Source organism: Cyprinus carpio, chromosome A15, assembly GCF_018340385.1.
Source record: "Cyprinus carpio isolate SPL01 chromosome A15, ASM1834038v1, whole genome shotgun sequence".
Taxonomy (NCBI): Eukaryota; Metazoa; Chordata; class Actinopteri; order Cypriniformes; family Cyprinidae; genus Cyprinus; species Cyprinus carpio.
In genome coordinates this window covers 7,724,653-7,732,690 of record NC_056586.1, presented here as the reverse complement: position 1 = coordinate 7,732,690, position 8,038 = coordinate 7,724,653, and positions in this window count along the sequence as shown.

The following is an 8,038-nucleotide window of genomic DNA, read 5'->3' as shown; positions in this document are numbered from 1 at the left end:
AAGTGTTGCTCTGTACAACATTCATACAAAAATAGAAGCAGGTATTGCAGATTGCCCACATTAATTCACAAGGGCCTGGAGTCATTCAAAGACATTATGGCACAGAGTATGGTGTAATTAGGGTGAGTTCAACACAACTATTTGTGAAATTCTAACTGAAACAAAGGTGTCTGATTGGTATCATCCCCGGACAAAACAATACAATTATTTTGTTTGAATCTTCTCCGTACTCTGAACGGTGACACTAAGCCACCTAGTGACAAAATGTTAAGAAAAACACCAATCAACAGATACCACCCACTTTAAATTTCATTATACTGAAAACCACAAACATCATCCCACGGTAAAAAACGTGCTTGTGTAAAACGGAAACATGTACGTCAACACGACACCTCCCCAGAGCATAACAACACGAGCCGTGCGAGCCCAGCGAGACTGTGCTCCGCGCTCCATCTATGGTTCTGTAATGAGAATGAGAAGAGAGCCCCCTTTGCCCCACCGGACGTCAAGAACAAGGCGTCTTTAAAGCGGTTGCCCCACCCACAAACAGCAGCCAGCGGGACATCACATGACCTAGAGGAAAAAACAAAACAAAAGAAACAACAGGAGCATAACCGCAACTAAGCAGCACAAACTGTTCAAATCGCGCTTAATAGCGTAACAATCGTGAATCGAATCACTGTCTACCCAAAGATTCACAGCCCTAGTCGCTTGCCAATGACATCATAATCCCTCGATTTCCGGTTTTGTTTCATAGAAAAGATATGGAAATGTTACACGCCCCGTACAGAAGGCCGTGTTGGCAGATTAGAAAGTCCCTGTAAACACAGGAAAAATTGAGGAGACAGGAGCAAACGTGTCGGTGTCGCACATAATCCCCAGCAATTGTTTTATTAAATGTATTTTTTTTACATTGTTATTTCAATAAGTCGAATTCTTTATATTCTCATTAATGCACAAATGTCATTCTTTTTCTCATCAAAACAATGCTCAGTTTATCTTTCCATTTTTCCTATTTTTCCCACAACAAAAACAAAAAAAACATACATTTGAGCTTTCCACTTTGCTCTTTTAAATCTACTCAGAAAAGTCAAAATGTATCTGATGTGCATAAAGTCAACACACATGACTGAACATGTAAGGCGGCTAAGAACCTGAGAAATATATTTGGACAAAAAATGTTTTAGGTTATTGTGATTTGTGTTTTGAGTAGTTTTTAAAACTAATGTTACTTTTAAGTTATTTTTTCTTTTTTTATTGACAGGAAATAGAATGCATTACATTCGTTTTCACTGGAATGTCTGTTTGAAAAGTGTCCCTGGAGAAGTTGCATTGATATTTATGTCACACATGTACTCTGATTAACACAAACACAAATATAACATGAATAAAAAAATAATGAATATCATAACCTGGTAACTGGAGCCCTGTATGAATCAAATTAAATGCTTTTCACGAACATCACATGAATCCATTTCACAGCATTCACAAAAGCGGCGGATGATCTACGCATATTTAATATCTTCAAAAACCGTAAGTTTCAGCTTCCCTTCTACATTTAACATATAGAATATATGTAAGCTGAAAATCAGTGTGTGAAAAAAAAACTTTTTCTTCCCAAAAATCACGATAACTAAATGTGTACATACTTCCGGGGTGTCACAGACCACACCAAATATGCTTTAATATGTTTGTTGCTTTTAATAGACCGTTGACGACCGCACAGAGTAGCATTATAACAGAACTTTCAAACGTATCTAGTATGATAAACCAGCGCTGCCTTTTCCCACATACACATGACCGGAAGGAGTGGAAGTAGTCGACTGTGGCATAATAAATGCTCCGCTGCTTTCGAGCCGCGTGTCATGCTCATTCAGCAGCCTCGAGGGCTTTCAGCCTCACCCTGTTTCATTCTACTAAGTTAATAAATCATTAGCTCATCCATAAACATGATTTCTGCCCGAGTCCCTTCAGATTGCATCAGCTGTGGGGATGAAGACAACAACTCCCATGATTCCACACTCAGTCATGGCATCATCCAAACTATGCTACCTGGTCTTTGTTTATTTAGAATGCCCTCGAGCGGCAAAAAATTACATATTGTGCCTTTAAATTCTGACCCTTTAAATTTACCCTTTTGCCACCTTTAGATTTAAAGACAGAGATATTACTTATTGGACCAAAAAAACAGTACACACAATCTTGGATTACAATTTGTAACTAGATAAAAAAGTTTGTCAAGACAAACTTTAAGTTGACTTGAGAAAGCCGGACCAGAAAGTTTGAAAAAGTTTAAAAAGTTTTCAGTTTTCAGTCTGAAATAGTTTGAAGTTTAAAGTAGTTTTAAAAGCTTAAAGTTTTAATGTTTTGAAGGCAGTACAGTCCGTCAGAGATAGTGTTAGCGTAGTTCAGTGCGTAGGTAGATAGATAGATAGATAGATAGATAGATAGATAGATTGGTTAGATATGAATGTGTTTGTTTACAAGCGTGGTTGCTAGGGTACCTGGGGCGGTTGCTACGGTGCCCAGGGTGTTGCTATGTGGTTGCTAGGGTACCCTGGGTGATTGCTAGGGTGTTACTATGCGGTTGCTAGGGTACCCAGGGTGGTTGCTAGGGTGTTGCTATGTGGTTGCTAGGGTACCCGGGATGGTTGATAAGTTGTTTGATGTTGCTTTGCTAGGGTACCCGAGGGGTGGTTGCTAGGTTTGGTTTGGATAGTTAATAGAGTGTTTGCTATGAAGATAGATAGATAGATAGATAACCCTGATAGATGGTATGGTTATATATATATATAGATAGTTGGGTTTGTATGTGTTTGGTATGATAGTTGGTTGGTTGGTTAGTTTGATTGGTTTGGTTGTGTTAGATGTTCTTATGATGGATGGTTGGTTGAGTCTCGAGGGATTCTGGGTATTTTGACAGTAATGAGCCAAGACTTTTTAATGTAAGTCTATGGGATTTGTATGATTTTTAGTCTTCATTGTTATGAAAACCATCTGATCAGTTTTAGAAAGATACAGCACACTCGGTCAGATCAGTCTGAAGAGCTGGGCTGAGTTTGGAGTCTGTAGAATGAAAGCTCTAGGAGGAGTAGCAGTCAGAAATTTAGTCTCAGAAGAATAATAATAATCACTATAAGTTTAAGTAGCATTCAGTAAGTTGGCTTTCTCAAGCCAACTTAACTAGACGGATGTACTGTTACTTCCTATCTATAGACGACTTCCTCTCCAGATTTTCTCCTAAACTTCATCAATGTTTGGACTTGGAGGTTATAATTACTACGATTCTGTTAATTTAGTTTGTGCCCCGTGACTTTAATGTCCTGGACAGTGTATGCTCACTCATAACATCTGCTTTAAAGTTCTGCAAAAATCTTGTGTGTAAGGGATTTCTTTATGCTGTTAACAGGATTCACTACAGGACTTTACAGGACTTAATAGTAAGGCACCATTGTTAAATGTAATGCATTCTTATCCTTCTGCAAGGGTAATGTATCAAGATTTATTTTTCTATCTTTGTCCTAGTTCCATACATTACTAATATTTCTTTAACTTGTATCTCATGCGATCTGGTTTCTTTGAAGGTTCACCCGTCGGGTTCCCATGGTTAAATGGAGTCTTTCAAGATTTTGTGGGAGTTAAGCCAGAGAATAGTTCTGTTTTACATATTTTTTTATGTGTTTTTTAAAACTTCATTACTTTATCTGATCATTTTACTAACCTTGCCACTTCATTACAATGCAATCATTTAGATTCCGATGTCTGCAGATGCAGAGAACCATGGCTCTCACCTCATCTTGAACAGGTGCACTCTTTGGATTGGCGCTATTACGAGCGAAGGCTCTGTCTAGCTGATGTATACGTGGTCATCTTCCATTTGAGTTCTAGGTAAGATTCGGCTCATTGCTCAGCAGGCATCTTTAAAGTCCACGTGAACCGGAAGTTGCTGCCAACTTTATTTCAGTGTAGTGACATATCTCCAGCTGAAACGGAATATTGAATAGAAGGCATGGTTTTGTTTGTGCTCCTCGTCATCAGAAAAGGAATGCCATTCCAGAGTGGAAGTAAATGTTCAGATTTTGATTAAAGATTACAAAGATAATTTATTTATTTTTTAATTTTTTTCAGTGAATTAACTTGCACAGATTAATTGTTTACTTCAAGACTAGCAATATGCGCTAGTAAAGTCAATTTTGATTTCATGCGGACTTTAAGTTATAGTCAAGGCTTGTTTATTTTTTGCATCTACTGGTCTAGGTTCATTCTGTATACTCATACCTATTGACTTTGGTCTTACTTGGCTGTTGCGGCCTTCACATTACATGGACTATTGTGGCACTTTGCATAACTATGCTATGGTGGGGTCCATCAGGTAAGTTTGTCCATTCTCTTATGAAGTTTTCGGCTATCGTGGCCTTCAAATATCACAGGCTATCGGGCATTTCGCTTAACATGAGTATCTCTTCTTTTTATGGTTATGCTGATCTGGCTCATTTTCTATTTTTTGGGGGGGGGGCAGGTTTCCTCTGCAGGTTTCTGGCAGTTAGATGGAGTTCTATCAAGCGTGCACAGGAGTCCTAGTTAAAGCATGTTTATGTATCCGTGTTTTATGCTCTTAAGTCGCTCCCTGCTAGAATCCTAATTCTACCTCTATAATTTAACCTAAACTAATTGGCCTCTCTTACTCAATGCGGTGGTTTTGAATTCCCGTAATCCGCCATCAAGCTGCTATGTACATGATCATCCTCATCGGATTTCCGTCAAGATCAGACTCTAACACTAGTTTCACGTAATACTCAAGGTACAGTATAATACTCTTAGCACTACTGGTGGTGGTTACTTCTCACATGCTCCTCATGTCCCATTGGTCCAGTGGTTGTTCACATACAGCGGCCTATCATGGTCATCTACACACAAGGCTTTCACATCACATATTTATAAAACGTACTCAGGCTATCAATGTAACTGCAGCCCATCGGGCTTCACTTTACATGGCCTATCGAGGCTTCACATTACTCCACCCTATAGTGGCCTTTGGTCAGTTTTGGCGCTATTGTGACCTTGCAGGTAAGTGACTATTATTGTTACATAACTGTTCTATTATTGTCCTTCACAAAATGGCCCTGTGATGGCTTTTCTCATTACATGAACTATGCTGTTTTTGTGTTAAATGACATAATGTGGGCTGTCATTAGCTAGCTCATACAGGTCATTCATTTGTAAATATTTATGCATTTTGGTAAAAAATGTAATGCGGTATGTTTAAGGTAATAAGGGGGGAGCAAATACTGATTGGTGGTGTCACATCCTATTTATTACATCTACTTTCACAGCCTCTCGCGGCCTACCATACACGGCATTGGCGCTATACTGTCTAAGTCCTCTTGTAGCCTTTCTTTTATGTTCCTATCAGGGCCTTCTCTCTGCGGCTGGTTCAGCTCTATTTAGTCACCTTTGAAGCTGCCACCACCACCAGGTTGGCCCCGTCCATGCGGGGGTATGGCTCCACCCTGCCTTCGTCTTCGGCAGGAATAGCTGGAACCTACAAAGTCTGATTCAAGCTACAGATGGGCCTATGCCAAAATAATTCTGTTCTTTGTATTAGTTTTGTAAAATAAATACTTTTGAGTTTTATCTTCACCTCCTGAGTCTTTCTGGAAGAAGTAACGTTCCAGGAAGAAAACCTTACAGCCTGCACTCTGTGAGGGCCAAGAGCGCAGGTAGAACAAGCCTAAGACTGGTTTTTGGCCCTAATGCAAGACTGCGGCCAAGAGGGCCAAACGGGCTTGTCGTGAGTTATGGGACTCACAGCTGAAAAATGGACTACCTCTACTTAAAAACTTGCAACAGTTCCTTACTTCAGTGTGCTACACACATAATTTTTAGTCTTTGGAAAGAAGACCCTTGGGCTTTACTACTTTGCAGCATCCAGATTTGATAATGCTCCAAACGATTTAAAGTTATAGACACTGAAGTGCCTTGAAAAAAAAAATGTAATGTTTACTGTTCTTTTTATTATTTCATATAAAAATACATGAAATCATCCTGGAGTAATCTAGAAAAGTTTGGGTTGGAAGTCACATATCTCATGAGTTTCTATTTTCAAATCTGAAAAAGATACCAGTTGATGGCAAAATTCAAAAAGATGGTTCTTTGGCATAGCGTGCATACCCATGGCCATACTGACAGGGAATGTTCCAGTTTTCTGAAAAGTCTAAAGATTTATTTCCAAAGTTTGCTTTCTTTGCCTAAAACGAACCATATATTATCCTTCAATATCTCTTTGAAAAAGAACTTTGTAATTTTTTTTTTTTTTTTTTTTTGAAAATCCGCCGGTGATCTGCCAGGACCTTCCAGTGTTTCCAAGCCTGCAGTTTTCCATGTAGCTTTGAATGGATGTTTTTTGTTTTTGTTTGTTTGTTTGTTTGTTTTTCTCCGTGTTAAATAAAAAATAAAGATAATTATCTTCATTCATTTGTTCAATTTCTACAGGTCTGGTAACATAAAAGCTCTTAATTCCAAAGATAATACAAGCTTATTAGTGTATTTCAGTAAGTTTGCATTAGTGGCATAAGGTATTGAAAGTTTACCTCAATGTGACACTAAAACAATGCATTTACTTTTTACTTTTGATACTTAAAGGTGCCATAGAATGGAAAACTGTATTTTCCTTGGCATAGTTGAATAGTTACAGTTCTGTACATGGAAATGACATACCCTGAGCCTCAAACACCATTATTTCCTCCTTTTTAGCCCGCATTTATATACAGTATAATTACCTAACGATCTAACTGCGATATAGTATTGAAATACATATTTTCCCTGTGTTTCCTTCCTGCTGTGTGAGCTACTGAAATGAGCCACACTGTGAAACAGCCAATCAGAGCAGAGCTCAACATTTATACAGTATATGAAGCAGCCAATCAGAGCAGAGCTCAACATTATTATTCATGACCCTTCCAAAACAGATCATTTTATTCTAGGGACAAATCCTAGGGTTGTAAATGGACATGTAAAACTGTTTTCTGGAGATTTTTTGCCCTTACCCTAAGCCACATACCTTCTATGTATATATCAGAGAACAATTAAAAATATTGTATCGATGCATTCTATGGGACATTTAATTACTTTAAAAGCATGTACTTTCGTACTTTTACTTAAGTAAAAACCTGTCTTTACAACATTCATGTAGGGGAATAGTATTTGACCAGTAGTATCTGTACTTTCACTCAATTAAAGAAGTTGTGTACTTTGTCCGCCTCTGCCTTTCAATACATTTGGGGGCTGTTTTTCCTCAAACAGGGGCTGGTGGTCTCAGAAAAATTGTTGCAGGAATCTCATTTTTCATGGTATCTTCTTCGAATTTGAAATATAAACTCATGAGACTTACGTGACTTTCAACCCATTACTTTTCTAAATTGCTCCAGAACTAAATCCACGTATTTGTATATGCAATAAAAAAAAAAAATGTTCAAAATATGCTTGGTTTTTTTTTTCAAGGCACTTAAGCATCTAAAACTTTTTATCTTTTGTGCATTATCAGCTCTGGATGATGGATAGTAAAGCCTAAAATGTCTTCTTTCCAAAGATACAGAACTTGTGTGTTTAACCGTTTTAAGTTAGGTAGGTCATTTTCAGCTGTGAGTCCCAAAAGTGGGGGTGCAGATTAACAGGTTAAAAGTTTCCAGTGAGCTCGGCCTGAAAGAGAGGGAAGTGCAGTGTGCGCTGCTGTTGTGTGCAACAACCTTTTGGCTGTGAATTGAGCAGAAAGCCTGTATAGCGAGTTTATCGAGTTTTCTTGTTGTCTAATTGGGAGATGAGGGTAGGTGAGTTTAATCGTAGGTCATATCCCATGCATGTAGTGAAACTGTGTTAGACACACCAGTCAGTGGGTGAGCGCCTTTCGTGTATTTTTCTTTTAGTTAGTATAGGTTATTTAGTACATTGCATAAGCCAAAGCTTTCGAGTTTTTGAATCACATTTTTATTTTGTTAGGAAGGTTAGCAGGTTCGGGGTTTCAGTGTAGTAATGTTTGGTT